This window comes from Pogoniulus pusillus, chromosome 20, assembly GCF_015220805.1.
Source record: "Pogoniulus pusillus isolate bPogPus1 chromosome 20, bPogPus1.pri, whole genome shotgun sequence".
In the NCBI taxonomy this organism is placed as follows: Eukaryota; Metazoa; Chordata; class Aves; order Piciformes; family Lybiidae; genus Pogoniulus; species Pogoniulus pusillus.
Window position 1 is genome coordinate 7,461,649 of NC_087283.1, and position 18,512 is coordinate 7,480,160.

Consider the following 18,512-nt stretch of genomic DNA (forward strand, 5'->3'; position numbering starts at 1 on the left):
ACCCCCAATATTTATAGCCTTCGCTAGACAAAGGGCAGAGTTACCACACTTTAGGCGCGAAAGCGCACGGCCAATCCCAGCCTGGCTCCAGCGCGGGAACTCACGGGGCAGTCGCCGCCCCCTTCTCGGCTGCAGGGCAGGCGAGGGGGGGGGAAACCAGGCGGCTTTTCCCCTTTCCCCCCGAAGTCCGGGCAGGAGAGGAATTTAGGGGTACAGGACTCCAGGACATCCCACCCCGGTGGTAATGAGCATCTTTGTCTAGAACTTGAGTGAGAAGTGATCCCCCTTCAATTTAGGAACCTATTAATATATATATATATGGCTTAGCCTTTTCCAACATTAACAATATGTAACACATTAATCGCCCCAACAATATTTAACAATACTTAACAAGGCTTAACAATAGCCCAAACAGTATTAAATAAAGCTACACAGTCAATTTGAAGATTGCTCTGTTCCTGGTAGAGCAACCAAGTTCATGGCAGAGCCTTAGATGCTCTGAGTCCATGGCTGGAGGTCACAGTCCGTGGGTCCTGAAGCCATCATCCACTGGCCACCCCGGTGATATGACTCCATCTCTCATGTAGCTGGTTCTCCCTTTCCCAGGTGCTGGTCAGGTGGTCAGGAACTGGTCCTCTGCCTCGGCCTTAACCTGTAAGGAGACAAAATCTGCCTCGGCCTATAAAGGCCAGGCTTGACAATTAATAGTTGGGGACGATCCACCGTGTACTGATCCGGTGGCCTTTTCCATTTGCATCTAGGGCTTCCCAGGCATATAAGCCTCTGGGTTTACCCCATGCCATTGGCACTACCCCTATAGGTTGGCCTTTTGTACTGGGGCAGGTGGTCAGTGACCACGTGGCTCACCTAGGCAGCAGGTCTTTGTTCTGGGGGCTTCTGTAGCTCTCCCCGTGACTGCTGACCATTAAAAGCTGCCGAGCCACTATTACGGTAATTCAGTGTTTTGCCTCCCGTGTGGGAGACGAGAAAGGGTTAACCTTTCTGTCTGGGGACGAGCTGCAGTTCCCAGCGCGGGGGCTGCCGCTTCTGGGCGAGCCGCTCTGGGAGCCACCGCTGGGCTTCTCGCGGCTGCCTCTGGGTTTTGCAGCCGATTTCTGAAGGCACCGCACTAGATCCTTCAGCTGCCAGTCTGCCAGCTGCCTTAAAACAGTTTTTGGTACCCCTAAAGTCAGGGCTTGTCTATACCAACTGTTCTTTTCTCTGGGTCTCCAGTCACTCTGTGGGTCTCTGCCCCTTTTCCTCGGGGAGAAGCCTGAAGGACCGGTCCCCCTGGGGGGGCAGTCCTGCACTGGCCGGACCTGCCTGCGCAGAGTCCTGGGATTTTCTGGGGGAGAAGCACGAGACTGTCTCTCCCCAGCCCCTTTTCCTTCAGGAGACCCAAACCCAAACTGCAGCCCGTGGGCATTCAAGTCAGTTAACAGTTCAGCCCAAGTCATTACGTGCTCTTTAGCACCATCGTTCTCTGCATTTTCTCCAAGCACACGTTCAATTTTCTCAACGTTCTTCATTACTTGGATTTGCAGAGTTGCTGGCAAACCCTTCATAATAGGGTGCAGTCTCTCCGGGTCCACAGGGGCATAAAACGGGCAATCATAATGTCCCTTATCATAGATAGCCTGGACACAGGCAAGTCTGCGGAGAGCAGTGATGAGCTCAGAGGAGCTGGTGACCTTTAGTTCCGTCGGCTCCCCCCGGTAGGCTGGACGGACACTGCTTGCCCAGTAGGCTATCCGGGCGGTGAGGCTGTGTGTCCCCTCGGGTTCACGTGTCAGGAACACATCGTCCCCCCAGTCTCCAGCAGCTTCCTGCGAGTCTAGAAGGACCCGGTCCCCACCGGCTCGGGACACTCGATACACATAGTCAGCGACTGAGTCCCCAGGATCTCTCGCATATTTGACTTGTAAGTCACTGAGCTGTGCATCTGTGAACTGTTTTTTGATCACGGTGGTCCCTGCACCGCCTTTTCTGCCCTTCACGGACTCAATCCTAATCACAGGCAACACGTGCCTCTGCACCGTGGCGCCCTCCTCACCGGAGCTCTCTTCTCCGCTAGCTACGGGAGAGTCCGGTCGGGACCTGCGCTTTCTGCGTGGCTTTGAGGCTTTCTGCCGCGCAGAGGCATGTGCAGAGGAATTCTCTGAGTCTCTGGCAGAGTCTTTTGTGCCTGGTTGCGGGGAACTCCTCTCCCCCGAAGAGCCCCTCGGGGCATTCTCTGCCTTTCTCCCCGATTCCCGCGAATCACTCCATTCAAATTCAGACACGGAGACCGAAGAGGTGGTGTCTGCAGGCGTTACAAGCCTTTCTTTCATCCGGGCAGTCAGTGCCGCGGTCAGGCTCTTTGTCTGCGCCAGCATGCTTTCCCAGATAATTTGGCATTTAGCTTTTTCTGCTAATAAATCCTTTTCCAAGGCCTGAATTCTTTTTTCATAATTTTCAAATTCGGCCAGAGTCTGGGTCACGACTGACCCCAGAACAACAGAGAAATGCTCCGTTGGAGACTCAGAAATCACAGGGTCTGAGCGCTCAGCTAATTTCTCCAGGATTTTCTCCGGATTTTTACAATTTTTCTGAGCCCAAATTAAATCAAGACCTGTGATTAGGCATCCCTTTTCTTGTAGAAATTCTATGATTGAACTACCCAGCATACACTGCGCCATAATGTTGCGGAGGGCAGTAATAATTCGTGGCCGAGTCGAGAATTTATCAAAAATAGATATTTTTTATTTTTACAAAACCCGCCCCCACAACTATATATGCAAAGATTAATTTCGTTTGATAAACAGGTTCAGTTGCATGAGAATTCTACGAGGATACCATTAATAATCTGACTATATATATTTGGAAGTCAGTTTTTGGAAAAGGAGTCTGCTATTAATTAATAGCGGTTTCTTACTAAATTAAGCTAAGCCAAATAACTCACTCAGGCTGGCTCGTGCAGTCGGTCTTCCTCCTCCAGCGGCTACAGGAGTCGTTAAGGGTCGTTAAGGGTCGTTAGGCAGACAAAGGTGTGCCTAACACCAAGGCAAGTCCTTTGGTCTCTCTGCAGTGCAGGCACAGGAGAGTGAGCGAACTCGTCCAGGCACAGGCAAAATCCAAAGCGGGAACCCCAAAGGCGGGAAGACCCCCAATATTTATAGCCTTCGCTAGACAAAGGGCAGAGTTACCACACTTTAGGCGCGAAAGCGCACGGCCAATCCCAGCCTGGCTCCAGCGCGGGAACTCACGGGGCAGTCGCCGCCCCCTTCTCGGCTGCAGGGCAGGCGAGGGGGGGGGAAACCAGGCGGCTTTTCCCCTTTCCCCCCGAAGTCCGGGCAGGAGAGGAATTTAGGGGTACAGGACTCCAGGACAGTGTTCAAGAAAAGACTGGTCTAGTTGACTAGATAGGGCTGGGTGCTAGGTTGGACTGGATGATCTTGGAGGTCTCTTCCAACCTGGTTGATTCTATGATTCCATGATTCTATGTCAGATTCCCAAGCTCATGTTTTCAGAGACAGAAGATTCATAAGTAAGAGCTTTCACCAAATAACATAATATTTGTGTGTGCACTCTTTATAGGCAGTAATGCTGCAGTTTTAAATGGGCATGCACTAGCCAAGTACTTTTTCTACTTTAAAACAAAGCAGTGGTTCATAACAGGAGATGGACAGACTTGTGGAGGTTGTTTTTTTTCAATGAAAGGTAGCTAGAAGTTGATCTCTTCCTCTGTATGGTTACTGATTAATTTTAATCTGCTGTATTTGTCAAACTTCTTTACAACCCAAGATGCAGATTTGATTCAGATAAGCCTGACGTGCTAAAAGTCTCCATGAGCCTAGTTAGTCTTTGGCAGTTTTGGTTACTGCATGCCAGTTTCTGAAACCATTAAGGAATTTCTAGAACTATTAGTAGAAAGCCTTATGCACAGTTTCAGTTTCTGTATGATCCAGAGATTCCTGGAAATTTCAAGAAGCCCAGGACTGAGAAGTTAGTACAGGGAGAGCAATGATGAAAGTTGAAGGCTTACAACCTCCTAGGAAATGGTCAGCATTTCCCAGGATCTAATTATCTTTAAAATCCTACATAGAAATCATTTCACTTCGACAGGCCTCTCAGATTGGCCTTGGTTATGATTCTTCCAATAACATAGTTCACTTCCATAACCCACAGGCCGTAAGAACTAGCTACCTGTGTTGTTCATCGACAAGAAAACATTGTGGTTCTAAGGTACAAGGCTTTGTAAAGTAAGATGTTGCTTTTGAAATCTTCTATTGCTTCTTTTTCCCCCTAGGGGAAAGTATTATCTGCTTCAGCTGCTGCTTGAAAAATGAAAACACATCTCTTTCTGTCAGGACCTGAAGGCACTAACAGACGTTAACAAGCCTCACCAGGCTCATCTAGGGTCTTCTCTCACACCCACCTGTGGGCCCAGGAGCCCTATTTCAGCTCAGCCTGGGAGCTTTCATTCCCTTGCGGGGCTGTGTTACAGGAGTCTCATCAGTTCAACTGTGCTTAGCTGTGGATGTCTCTGGTCCCAGGCTACCAGACTTGCTTCTTTGCCTGATTTGGATTTGCCTTAATGCTGTGGACATGCCTAGTGATTATGAGGTTGTGCCTGTCATTGGGCCTGATCCTGGCTCATGTTCCTGGCTTGACCTTACCTCATAGAGTTGCTTGTTGACCTGGATTCTTGGTGGAACCTGTCTGCTACCTGGACCTGCCCAGCTCACCTTGTACAGGTATGTTGCTCCCTGGCAGTTCTGTGCAAAAGATAAGCAAATCATTTGGGTCAAATAGATTTCCTTGAAATAACAGCTAATAAATCAGAAATTGATTTATTATATTCCTCTAAAGTGAACATTCTGAGGGCTTTGTTAAAAACAAAATGTTCTTATCAGAAAACTGGTGATTGAGGGAGACTGGTTACACTTCAGTCATTGCAACTTCTGTCTCCAGGCAAGAAGTATTTAATGATGGAAAGTCAGTCTGGTCTTTTTTATTTTTCTCTGTTTAGTCTGTTCAAACATTAAATGAAAATAAAATTCTTGTCCTGAATTATTCTCTGCTCGATAATTATCACTGTAACAAAGACAGACTAATTTACACTTGATGTGAATGTAAGTCTGTGGCTTGGGTTTTGGATTTTTATGGTTTGGGTTTTTTTTAGCATTTGGATTTCTATGTAGCATGCCATATGAATGTATGTAGGACAAGAGTCTTAAATGAAGAACAGACTGTGCTACCTATTAAAAAGACTAACAGAACTTCAATTAACTTCAAAGGGAACAAGATGGAGCCTTGCATTTCCACTAAAGTCTGTGTTTGTGCCTGCGTAGTGTTCATCCTAGGGCGATTTATTAGGAAGCATTAAAGCATTACACCCCACCTGTCACAAAGGTGGAGAGAAATGACTAAGATTTTATTCTTCTGTGTAATCATGGAGTGTATACACAAATATTATTTTTCTGAGTGTAGTTCTCACACTGAGATATTATTTTAAGTATCTATTTAAATATTACAAATACCTCTGTGTTTAATTGAAAAGCAGCCCTGTTCAGGTTGTTGTTAAGAAAAAGTCTGGGAGATGATGAAAGGCCTCTTCTGGTTTTCTTTCAAGGTCGGTGAATTAACAGTGCTTACAGTGTCAGAGCACAGTGGTAAGCTGCATTGCAAGTTCTAAATGTGTTTTGTAATAGCTTGGAAAAGAGTTTGTAAAATGACTTTAAATGAGCCAGTATCCCATCTTGGAGATTTCATAAATCTCATAAGGTATCAGAAAAAAGAAATCTGCTGTACTTAGTTAGTAAAAACCAGGGTCTTTTCAGCATTTACACTAGCTCTTCAATTATTTAGACCCTCTAGATAGGCAATTCTGTGTGGCAGTTCTGAGGCTTGTTTTGTTACAAGTCCCAAAGCTGTCTAAAATTAGATAGCGGTGTTTGTCAGAGCTGTAGCCAGTGTTTAGATAAATACGGTATTCTCTTATAGAATTATCTGGCTTTAAGCACATGAAGCTTGTACACAGAAGCTATAGAATAAATTCCATGCACTCAACAGAACAATTTTGTTGGAGTTGTGTTGTAAGGTGAGCTAGGTTCAGTGTTTCCTTCCTGATTCTCCACATCTTCAATGGTTTAATTTGCTGCAGTGCGTTGTTTGCTAGGTAATGAGAAGAAACACTGTACAGGATAGGTCTGTCTCTGAGATCATGGTAAGAGTTGTTTGATCATGGTAAGAGTTGTTTAAAGTGATTAAACTTCTGTAATGAGTAGAAATTTGAAATAATAGTTATGAGGCTAAGGATACTTATTTAAGTATCTGGAGAGTCAGAATCTTTACAATAAAATTCTAGTTACATGTTTGTTATTTTTTTGCTAACTTTAAGAATGTCTGTAACTGTCAGGAGACTGAGTCTCAAACTCAAGCGTTTTATCTTGTATAGAGAAAGGAAAATAAATGCTCTTACAGATTTTAGGAAATTATTTTAAGATTTCAGTGTCTAGTTCACACAACAGGTAAAATGAATGATACTTTGTTCTTTGGACCCACAACTAAAAATAATGTTGGAAGTTTCTAGCAGTCTTTGAACATCGATGTGCTTTTTTGTTGTTGTTGTCTGATACTTGAGTTTTACAGGGTTTGATAGTAAATAAGTAGATTATAGTGCATGGGTTTATATTTAAATGTACTTCATACTTGTTACCAAAGAATCCTTATAATTAGCACAGAGCTTGGCAGCATACAAGCTTCAAGCTGTTCTTCCCACGGCTCTTTGTTTGGCTCATGAGAAAGTCTACTTTCTGTTTTAATATGAAACATACAAGGTCAATGTTAGACAAGATCAGTCCTCCACCTTTTCAGGTAGCCCGTTTCCTTTTTACCTTATTTTTTTCTTTTCCTCACTTGGAGAAGTTTTAGTTGATGGGTCAGTGCTTAGAGAGTACTTCTATTAATATTTATTCAGTTCATTCAGTTCCCTGATATTAGTTCTTAAGACTCAGATGGCACATTAGAGATCAATGGTCCTAAAGATTTAAGCAGAAACTTTTCATTAGGGCTGCTGTAATCTAAGGTGGACAAAATCCTACAGGACAGCATATAAGGCTTATCTTCTCTGCACAAAACTTTTATATTTATAGCACACATGATACAGTGTAGCAGCAAATTCTTCCTTTATAATAGTTATTTCTGAGCAGATGTCTGTAACTTTCTCCTTCATTGCTGATCCACATTTTTACACTTGCATGAACTTGTATGTCAAAGCAGTACATTCCTAATTAAATTACCTGCTAACCTGCAGAAATGAGGGATGGAGAAGTAAGAAGTTATCTCACCATTTTCCTCCTTACAGTAAAAAATTATCAGTTTTTAAACAAGAATGAAGAGGAACAGTGTCAGGAAGAGGATTCAAATGTAGTGGGAATATAGGAAGTAGTTTGGTTTTGACTTGCACATTCAGTCACAGAAGTCAAAAGAGAAATTTAATGCAGCATTTGTGATTCTTTGCAGAAGAACATAGAAATCATCCTCTGTCATGGCAGGGTTAAAGATGTTGGGTGGACTTCACCTATGCTCTAACGTATATTGTGAACTATGCAGAATACTATGTGAACTTCCTAGATTTTGTTACTTTCTTTTGGGGTTTTTTTTGTTGTTTTTTTTTTCTTCTCCCTCATAAAAGATTAGATGAATAGCTCAATACAGCCCAATGAGTCAGAGCTGCGCAGTGCTTCGGGGAGTAAATGACCTGAAGCACTAACAATCCAAGACTTTTATTGAAGTGGAGGCCTGATCTCTTGTAACTGGATTATGTTGAAAGTGTTAGGTTGTCCATGGGTGACCTTGGCATTGCCCTGGATGGCCAGCCTCTCTGTGATTATAAAGACTTTTTTCCAGCCCATTCCAATTCATCTTCAGTCATTTGCTGAGTTAAAGGATTTACCAGAGCATGTGAGGAGTTTGGGGTGCAGCCTTGTTATTTGCTGTCTGAATATTACTGCTTTTACAGTTAGCATTTAAGTCCACAATGATGAGTGTAGACTGGCTGTTATCCTCCTGTGCAAATTTATTTAGTCTCTTAATGCTAAAAACATTCATTAGTTTTAATAAAATAATGCAAGATTGGAAAATTGAGAGATGGGATAATTACTTTACACAGCATGGAACTTATTATTCAGGAAACAAATTGTTTTAAAATCTTTTGTACTAGTGGCAGTGAGAATAATGGTTTTAGATTGTTGTCTTCAACACTCCTGATAATGTAGCTGGAGTTTCCTTGAGGGAATTATTTCTTAAATTTCTCATAGAATGGGTTGGGTTGAAAGGGATGCTTCAAATGTCATCTAATCCAGCCCCTTCTGCAGTAAGCAGGAGCATCCTCAGGTTGCCCAGAGCTTTGTCAAGCCTCACCTTGAATATGTCCAGGGATGGGGCCTCAGCTACCTCCCAATACAAACCGTTCCAGTGTTCCACTACCCTCGTGGTAAAGAACTTGTTCCTAACAAGTTCCTACTTGTTAACTATTGGAATAGTTGTGGTGCTTGGATTTGTGTTTGTTTTGCACACTGACTTGCTCTGTGACATCAAATGGTCTGTTTTCATAAAGTTACCAATGGTCCGATAACGTGTGTGGTGCTGCAGCTGATACTGAATGCTGAAGTGTTTACAGTGTTCAGTTTCTGTATAAACCCAACAATAACAAAATTGCAGGAATGTCAAAACTTGGGACACCAGCCTCTTAATCTGTCACCAGTTCTGAAGGCCTTCTCTAAAGGCTCAATTACTGCTTAGGTGTGTCCACATCACTCCCAGTTACTTGCGTATGGATCTCTAGTGTGGAAAAGTTCAGACGCTTCTGTTGTTTCTGTGCATTTGCTAATAGTATTTGCTTAGTTTCTTGCAGTTCTCCAACTGTGGAATTAAAAAGTAAATTAATGCTTTGTCATGGAGTTAGTCTGTTTGAAGTGCTATAAAGGAGCTGTTGCTGGTGAGGGGGAAACACAAGGATTAGTTTGTGTTCTGCTTCTGCTCTGACTGGGTTTGGTCCCATACTTCATGAGAGGAGAGATTCTTCTGGATAGTAATTAAAGGTGTTCATCTGTCTTGACTGTTAAGGTATCTTGCTGTCTGTAGTCACTGTTACCCATGCAAACTAGCTAGCATTTATTCACCTTTTGCATTGAGATCATAGGGCAGAGACATCCTGCAACATCCTTAAATATCACAAGCCAACCACTGTCAGGCCTCATGGACAGTGGGGCTGTATCAGGAAGCCAGGGAAAGATGAACTTGGGCAGTACTGGAGGTACAGACCCATCAGCCAGAGCCCAGTAGGCACTGGAGTGAGTTGTCGTTACTAAACTTTTAAATCTTTCTTAATAGATTTGTTTTCCTTGCCAGAAATGGATCTTATTCTACTTTATGTACTAATAAAATGAATCCTGGAGATTAAAAGTGCTTTAGTGTGCTTACTTCCAAGAGTTACAAATTTTTAATTTCAGGCTTGAGCCAATATTTTCCTATCACAGAAGCTCACTACAGTAGTTCAGAACAGCAGATGTCAGTGGCTTGTCCTTACTACCCTTTTTGTACCCAAATGTAATGTATACTTAATGCGGGGAGCCCCTTCAGAACTCACTTCTGGCTATGATCTGGTCATCTTCTTAGGCTTGAATTTTTAAACTTTGCTGCACACAGCAAATGCAGTTGATGTATACTCGTGAGGCTTGTGAGCAGAAATTGAAATATAAATGTCTGTGTCCAGTTTTAGAAGGTGAGCCAGAGGCAGGTGGGAGTAGTTTCTGGATTCTGTACAAACATATATGAAAGTGCTGTTACGCCATTGCTTAGAGATCTAAATGCAGCTGCAGTATAGTTCATCGTTTTCATTTAAACTTTTATTGATTACTGACCCCAAAGAAATCACCTGCAAACTGGAACATGAAAACCTCTGCTGTGCAGAAGTGTATTTCATTTAATGTGACAGTAAATATGGTTATACAAGAGGGAGAAGTGTCTTAGGGAGACTTGTCTGATGTTGCCAAGGCCACAACCTCAATTTACAGCATAAGAAAATTAGAAATTGAAAGGATTTGGGGGGAATGCACCTCTTAGGAAGAAATTGTGGTTTTTGTGTCTCTTGCTCTGACCCTGTGTCTCTGCCCTTGTGATGGAGTGCAGTATTGAGGATGTACAGTGTTTCTGGGCTCCCTTTTCACAAAGTCAGGGACTGGGGCTAAGGGATTTTCTGAATTTTACACTGCAGTTATGGTGCAGGTTTTTAAATGTAGATGTGCCCAGTCACATGCCTAGGTCTGATCCTATGGTAACGCTGCATTCAAAGGACTTGAGTGCGCACTGGGCACTGACAATGACAACTGAGTGATTTTCATTCCTGCTTATGTAGTATCCACCTGCAACTAACCTTTGATGTACGTTCATCAATGTGTTCATATGCTCTGGTTATGACTGCTGAGTAATAAACTATAAAGTAATCTTATTTTACATGCTAATTGCTGTACTGTTTGATGTTTTCTTTAAAGTAGAAGCTTTTCTCACCAGTTGAATTTGTATGGATTAACAATGATTAGCATAGGAGTTTAAAAATATTAAAATGAGCCATAATACTTGATATAATATTCATTCGGCACAAGAAAACACTTAAAGATTAAGTTGCAAAGTCGCAAGTGTATGATATTTTCATAATTAATAGAATTAATTTCTATCTTTAAAAAATACTTAGTAAGCAAATGTCTACACTATAGAGGGATTGTAGGAAGAACAGCTGATTCAAGTAGCTACATGATATTCTGACTGGGATCAGCATATAGAAATGTGGCATCCTTGTTAGGAAGCAGTGTATCTGAAGTTTCTGAAGGTCTTTGGAAGGGACGTTCAGAGTGTGTATTTATTTGTGTGAAAGCAAAGGAGGAAAAAGGTTTAGAGTTGTGGTTCTTTCATGGATGTTTTGTTGCTGTTTGTTGGAAGTGTTTGTTGTATTCTTCGTCTAATTTCCTCTCTTTGGCTGCGAATCCATTGCCTGCAACGTGAAGTGTAATTCATTCTATGATTACTGTCCTTTCTCGTGGGTGCTAAGGAAGAGATGTGTAGGAGCAGACAAATTCACTTAATGTTGACTGGTTGGGTCATCTGTGTCACTGAACAAAGACAGTGAAGGTAGTTTTTTGTTTGTTTTGAGTTTTATTTTTCCTGACTGTAGGACTTGCTCTTTATACAAACTTCTTACCTTGCCTACTGTTGTGCCTCCCTTAATGAAATGTCTGTTCGAAGCCCCTTTCCCATTTGATTATTTTACTTGCATCCTAACAAGATGTGATGGGGGTAGCAGACTGGTAAAGCATGAAGACCTGTAAATAAAGGAGCTGTTCCATCTTATTAAATCGATGGGGGGTAGAGGGGGGAAGAGAGAGGGAACTGTTCCATATGCCGTTAGATAGTTTTCTTGCAATCACAGGTATTTGGATGAGTGTTTCAGATTTAGTGTATTTTTAATGTATCAAACATAATTCTCTTCTATAGCTTTGCCAGTCACTCTTTTTTAAATGAACTAAAGGTTTCTCCTTTGCTTTATAATTATTCTACAGATTAATATATTGTAAATGGGCTCAATTCTATGCTTCAAATTAAGCTAGTTGTTTCAGCTTTTTGTCAATTACTCCTGTAATTAAGACCCATAAACCTACAGCAGAGAATAAAATAAAGTAAAAGAAAATAATAACAAAAATTGAGAGAGGAGAGCTTCTATTTGGTTTCCTTCATAATAAATTATTTAAAACTCTCTGAAACAGCCACTACAAGGGAAATGATTAGGGAACTTGACAGCCTATATGTAGTTTTGAAAAGAACATAAAGTTCTCAGACAATAGTCTCATCAGGGATCCCAGTTGTAAGCAGTCTGGAGTGTACCCACTTAATTATATGAAAATCTGGCATGGTGCTCTGGGGAAGAATTAAAAAATGCTAAACCTGCATTCCCCACTGAAGTGGAATATTTAATCAAGTCAAAAGCTTCATTGCACCCTATAGCAAGCCAAGTTAAATCTAGGCTGTTAAATATTTTATTAGTGTTGATGTTCATTCTAGCCATATATCAGATCATGGTAACAACAACAGAAGTATTTCTTTCACTTAGAGAATGTGGGATGATGATATGTAATTTTCCTTGACACTTCTGATGGTTACTGTGGAAAGTGGCCTCAAGGAGAGCTGTGTTTGAGATACAAAGTGGCCCAGGCTGAAATGTGTTAAGATGGTCTGGATGCCGTACAGGAAAGAACAATTCATAAATGTGTATCATTCTTTTTACACTGCCAGGCACCATTAAATATATTAAAAAATGAGAGGGAATTATAGTAACTCACTGACACACACTATTCTTTTTCCTCAAGCCCAAGGACACACCAAAAGGGCAAGAAGAAAAGAAGAGAAAAAAAAAAAAGGGGGGGAAGAGGGGCTTGAAACACATTCTTTTCTTCAGAGCAAGCTCATATATCTGAAAAATGTTGATCTTGTATGACTTGTGAAGTCATATTAATTTTTTTAAAATTTTAATCACTTTCAGCAGTCTTTCAGCATGCACTTGGACAAAAAGGAGATTTCAACTACAGTTTGGGTCAACACCTTTATTGGCTATAAATTATTTGTTAGATATTTAGTGGTTTATGATGCTTGCACTGGAGGGCCACTGTAAAAGCAGTTATACATAGAGTATGTCAGAAATCCATTTTTTATGCTTTTGACGTCTTCTAGGACACTGCTTGGGGAATTAATGAATGGCTTTGCCATAAAGTGAAATGATAGCTGTCGTCTTCCTAAAGTGTTTCTTTCAGAATGCACTGAATTCAGGTCAAAATATTTCTAAACACTAATGATCATTACAAACCTGTCATTGTCTTTGGCAGCTTACTACAGATAAGCTTTAAATGGGAAAGTACTACCTTGACTTTTTTTGGTAAAATTAGCTGCTTAAAGTAAGCTCTTGTGAGAGGCCACATGAACTCATAGTACGAGATTTCTTGTGACCTTCACAGTTTTGATGACGTTGACCTTACGTAAATAGAAATGCTTTAGAAATGCCAGTTAATTGAAAGTACAATTAAGCTGAAAACAGATAGTTGAAAACAATGCAGACCTAAATCCCAGTATGGCATTTTGCTGTCGTCTGATTGCTCTTCCCACATGAGCCCCGCGTTGAGTTGGGGCCAAGAATTAACGCAGAACTTCCTTTCCTGCCTACAGTCATTTAATTTACTAAAACAGAGTTCAGCTTCCCTTCTGAAGAAGCAAATCAATAAAGTTTTATTATCATCCTGTCATTTGGTGCCTTTAGAAACCACCTTCTCATTCTGATGTTCTGCAATAACAAAGCCTCCAGTGCCACTCCTTTGTATTTTTGTAACCTTTTTGAACTGAATATGACCTCTTGTTTATTGTACTCTACAGAAGAAAAGCAAATACAGAGGTGGGGAAAAAGTTACTTCATCTTGATAATTATGAATAGCACACAAAATATTTCTCTGATTTTTATCCTCTTAAGAATTGTTTGAGTTGTCACCTCTGAAGCATGTCCATGTGAAAAGTGTAGCTGAAGTTTCTGACTCCAAAATCTTGTTTTGCAGTTCAAGTGATATCTAAATATAGAGCTGGTGTATCTCCCAGCCCCAAAACTTTGACATTTAGCCCCTCAATTGGGTAACTATTTGCCCTTCTGATATTTTGTAGTTGTTAATACATTAACTTTAAATTTCTGTTGCACTTCCAACCTTCTTTATGTTGCCTTTGACATTTAATTGATTTCCTTGTGTACAGTTTAGATTCATAAAGCAAAACTATTGTGGAGAATACATGGAGTGACAGCTCCAACATTTGTATTAGTGTAGGCTGACTCTATTAGATATTGCTTGAGTTACTGTAATTGCATTTAAATTATATACTTTTCATATTAATTTACTCCTTCATAGTCTGAAAAACTTTCTCTGTGAAGACAGGTTATACTGTTAAATAGTGACAAGTGTTTAAGCCAACTTTGTGTATGCTTCTGAATGGTGTTGTGTAAAAGGTTTTTATACATAAAACTAATGAATTTCTGGGAGCTTCAAGCTAAATGAGCAACTAAAAGTTTCCTTTTGTGTACTATACATTTCGTCTCCTGTTGTGTATCTTAACTGAAAACACCTTCATGCCAAAATCATTTCAAGCACAGTTAATTCTACGTGTGTGACCTGCCAAAGAACATGTATAAATTGCCAAGAAACAACCTTTTTCTGCTTATATAAATCCTTGTCATAAGCAGATTGTGATAAGCACAGTTAAGTTGTTTTTTAAGAATGATATTTTATGAGAAATCAGAAATAAAATTGGCAATTCTGAAAGTAAGTCTGTTTCTGACAACTTCATGTGGATACCCCATGAGACTGTGGTCTGATGTCCTTCTATTTATTTTGACCTCTATTGTTTGTGTTTGAATTTGCATTTTTCCTTTTTTTTTTTTTTTTTTTGTTCATGTAGGCATTTCATAACTTGTTAGGTTGATAGAATGTACTCTGATGTCTTTCAGTGCTGTTCCTCTTAGTTACTGACTGAAGTGCATTGCTGTTTGGCTCCACTGGGGAATAAAAGCATAATTATTGCTAGAAGCTTGAGCTTTTTCTGCTACATATAAGGAAGCCAGCACTGGGCTGCAGGCAAACTAGTCCCTCTGCTTGTGGGTAGCTGTGTTACAAAACTTTAAATTTAAAGCAAACCTTTATTTGCCATGGATACACTTTCAGTATCTTAAGATAGTAGATATTCAGAGGCAGTTAAGCAATGAGAGTGAGGTCTTCCTAAGGGAGGATTTCTAATCAGATGACAGTTGGAATCTCTAGCATGTGAACACTTCTGCCTGCTGAGATATGAGGAAATAAACTCTGTTTCAAACTATATTATCCATTCCTGTAGGAAATTTGGGGTTAGTTTTCTGCTATACATTGCAACTGTTTTCCTAATTACAAGCATACAAATAGCTAAGCCAGAAGATGATTGCCTTATAGTCATGAAAAGCTGGATTCCTGCAATCATCTCAATGGGCATGGACATTATTCCCCTGGATAAGTACTTGAAGGATAAGGCCCTGTAATCCTTTGAAACAATTTTTCTCTTCCAGTGCAAACGATTGACAACAATTTTACTGCTGTAGGTCATTGTGATTCTTGTGTATTCATTTATGCAGAGGAAATAAGTTCCTGATAAGCAGGTTTGTATCTCTTATGAGCAAACACAGTGTTGACTGAATTGGGAGTTTCCTGCAAAAGTGTCATTTTGATCTATGAATCTTTGCTGTAATGAGAGCAGAGAATAAAGCCACCACAAGAAAGAAAGTAATGAAAACAAAATCCATCTGTAATAAGAGGCCAGTAAGAAGAACAGGCTTTAGATAACTCTGGCTTCAAATAGCTGACAGTTTAATTAAAATTCTGATTGGGAACACTAGGTGATATAGCTTTGCATTTAAGAGGAATATTTTGCAAAACAAGTGTGTGGCTGTGATTCAAAATATAAATTAATTGGTTACTGGCTAGAAAAATAACTGAGATTAGTTGGCATTTGGGCCATCATCCTGCATTATTTGATGTCTAACTATGCTACAAGTGGCCTGATTTTGCATGATCACTCTGGCAAAATTGAACTATTTCAATATCTTGTTAGGACTTTTGGATACTACTGAAACAAGTTTGAAGCAGTGCATACTTCTAGTTAAGTCTAGAGTCTTATATCATGAAAGGAAGAAAGAGAAATGGTTTATTGTCTTATATGCTTCCACTAAAAATGGGCTGAGTTTCAAGTAGGATTCATTTTGAATGTAAAATGAAAAGCTTTTTGAATAAGAATATTGATAGTTTCCTTTCAGACCTCACAGACAGCTGTTGTTGAGCTTATCTTTGTAAAGTTCGTGCAAAGCCTGGTGTGTGTCTTGCTTATCTCCTTCATGTTGTGGTGTTTCAGAATTCTGCATGACGATCATTTATTTTACACCACTGTGAGTGGCTAAGAATTAATCCAGCTTTGCAGTTAGGCTGAAAGAACAGGCATAGTGATTTGCTCAAGGTCACCCAGAAGATTATTGGCAGAGCCAGGATTAAAATTTACTTTTGAAATCTTAAAAGATGAGAATTTGTAACAGGGCCTGAAGGGAAGGAAGTGTCTCATGGATTTTAGCAAATTGAGACCCTTTCTTGTACGCTTGCTTCTGTCCATGGTAAACCATGTAGGTATTGAACAAAGAAACATATTTTTTCTTCTCTTTTGGCTTTCCTCTTTAATTATGGTACTTGAGGTTAACTGTTAGGGCCAAACTCTTGAAAGCTTCCTTTTTATATCTCTGATAGGTAGATTCCCTTGGAATGCCTGTGTGCAGGAATGGGGAAGGCAAAAACTTGAATCTTAATCAAAAGACATATTTATATATATTTTATTTTTAACCCTCATATAAGTTTCTACTGTAAGAAGATTAGAGTCAATGTGGAAATTTGAGAGGTTTAAGAAATTTCAGTCTATATGTCTGTTTTGAGAATTTTATTGACTCTGTCAAATATTACTTGGTTCTGCTCATTAACTGCTTCCACACAAACTCTAAGCAGCCTTAAAGTAAACCACAACTCCAAAAGGGATAGGTAGAGTGGTTGCTGTTATGCCACAGGGTTTAAATGCCAGTGATTCTGTGGGAGATTACTAGAGTGTGGTGGTTTCTATTTATACTGTAAAGCATGTCAAAGGAGCAGGAAGCTAAATGAGGGGAGAATATTAATTAGCACTTATTACCACTGCTTTATCCCTTTTTCTCTGTGCAGGCACAAAGCAAGCTGTTGGCTGGTTCAGAGTTCAAGCAGAATGCCTGGTAACACTCTTTCAGCTTTTATACATATGGGGTTTTTTTTAGGGGGGGATGATAGTTACAAAATTGAGCATGCCAAGTATCATGTTGTCTTTAGAATACTTACAGCTGGAGAAGCAAGGACAAAACAATGGTACTTGGGCTATTTTGCTTTAAAATTTTACTACACTTATGTTTTGCTAAAAACACACTTAAGGTTCTGATTGTAAAGCATTTTGTAATAAATAAGTCTTGGATAAATCTTTGGGACAGATTCCCTGATTTGGCCATTTCAAAGCTTTTGTTAAATAGACTCCATTTCAGTCTCCAATGTTTATTCTATTTAGCTGCTTCATAATGCATTTCTGACCTTTTCTGCAAAAAAAGAGTCCTGGAGCACAAATCCTTTGTCATGATTGTGAAAGTAAAGCTCCAGTTTGGGTACATTGTGTTACTAAGGGAATTCTTGGTTGCTTTCCTGCTGTGTCATGCTGTAAAACCTCTCCTCTTAGATAAACAAAAGGCAACCTATAGTTCTAAACATTATCCAGAAACAAGTGACTACATGATCACTGTTGTTTAGAACAGCCAGCATCATGACAAAATGAGGCTACTTTTTTAGCAGTAGCTCTGTTGTGAAGTAACTTGAGATTATTACTGCCCGCTGGAACCGGCGTTCAACTTGGACATTAAACCATCTAATTTATTCATGGAACTTGTAGATCACAGTGTCTTGAAGGTTTTGCAATAGTGCAGGAACCAATCCTGAAGGCATGACTATTTCTCTACAAGTAAAGAGCTGTATGGAATGTCTCTCAATTGCTTCAATTTTCTGTGATTGAATATTTAAAACTTTTCATAAAGTGAACCACAGGAGAAACTATTCATCCCCAGACTGAGCTATTGGTTCTAATTTTGTCTGTATAGAAACTCTGTTAGTTCACAGATACAATAGGATCAGAAAAACTTAATGATGCCAATAACTTCCTGGGGATTCCACAACAGCAATCTAATTAAAGGGGAGGTGATCTGAGGATTTGGCATGAAAATACTGCAGAGTGAGCTGAATCTGTAAATTTTTGAGCAGTGTGTTACTGTGAGTTGCTGGACTTGAGCAGACTGCTCATTACAGCACATCTGGTACTGCATCTCCTTCAGATGAGAGCTTGTCGTCTTCTGTATCAGGTATTAAAATGACAACTGGAGGTACAGCTATGCTGTGCAATAGGGCTGGGATGATAACACAGCAGTGCTTCTGTAATTTTGGGTGGGACATTCTGTCTGTTCTTGCAGTACTTGGTGAACCACAATGGATTATAAAGTGTTACACAAACCAAATCTTTCTGGGCCCCTCAATTCAAGAGAGATGTTGAGGTGCTGGAATGTGTCCAGAGAAGGGCAATAAGGCTGGTGAAGGGCCTGGAACACAAACCATATGAGGAGAGGCTGAGGGAGCTGGGGTTGTGCAGCCTGGAGAAGAGGAGGCTGAGAGGTGACCTCATTGCTGTCTACAGTTACCTGAAGGGAGGTTGTAGCCAGATTGGTGTTGATCTCTTCTCCCAGACAACCAGCAATAGAATAAGGGGACACAGTCTCAAGTTGTGCCGGGGGAAGTACAGGCCGGATGTTAGGAGGAAGTTGTTGG

At 40.4% G+C, this 18,512-nt stretch overlaps 1 long non-coding RNA gene across 1 annotated transcript; it reads left to right on the forward strand.

Annotated features, from left to right (window-relative positions):
- Positions 1-4,485: 4,485 nt before the first annotated feature.
- Positions 4,486-17,762, forward strand: LOC135184353 (uncharacterized). The gene is made up of 2 exons (XR_010305991.1): positions 4,486-4,736; positions 16,845-17,762. It is a non-coding gene; the product is annotated as an uncharacterized LOC135184353 (long non-coding RNA).
- The last annotated feature ends 750 nt before the right edge of the window (positions 17,763-18,512 follow it).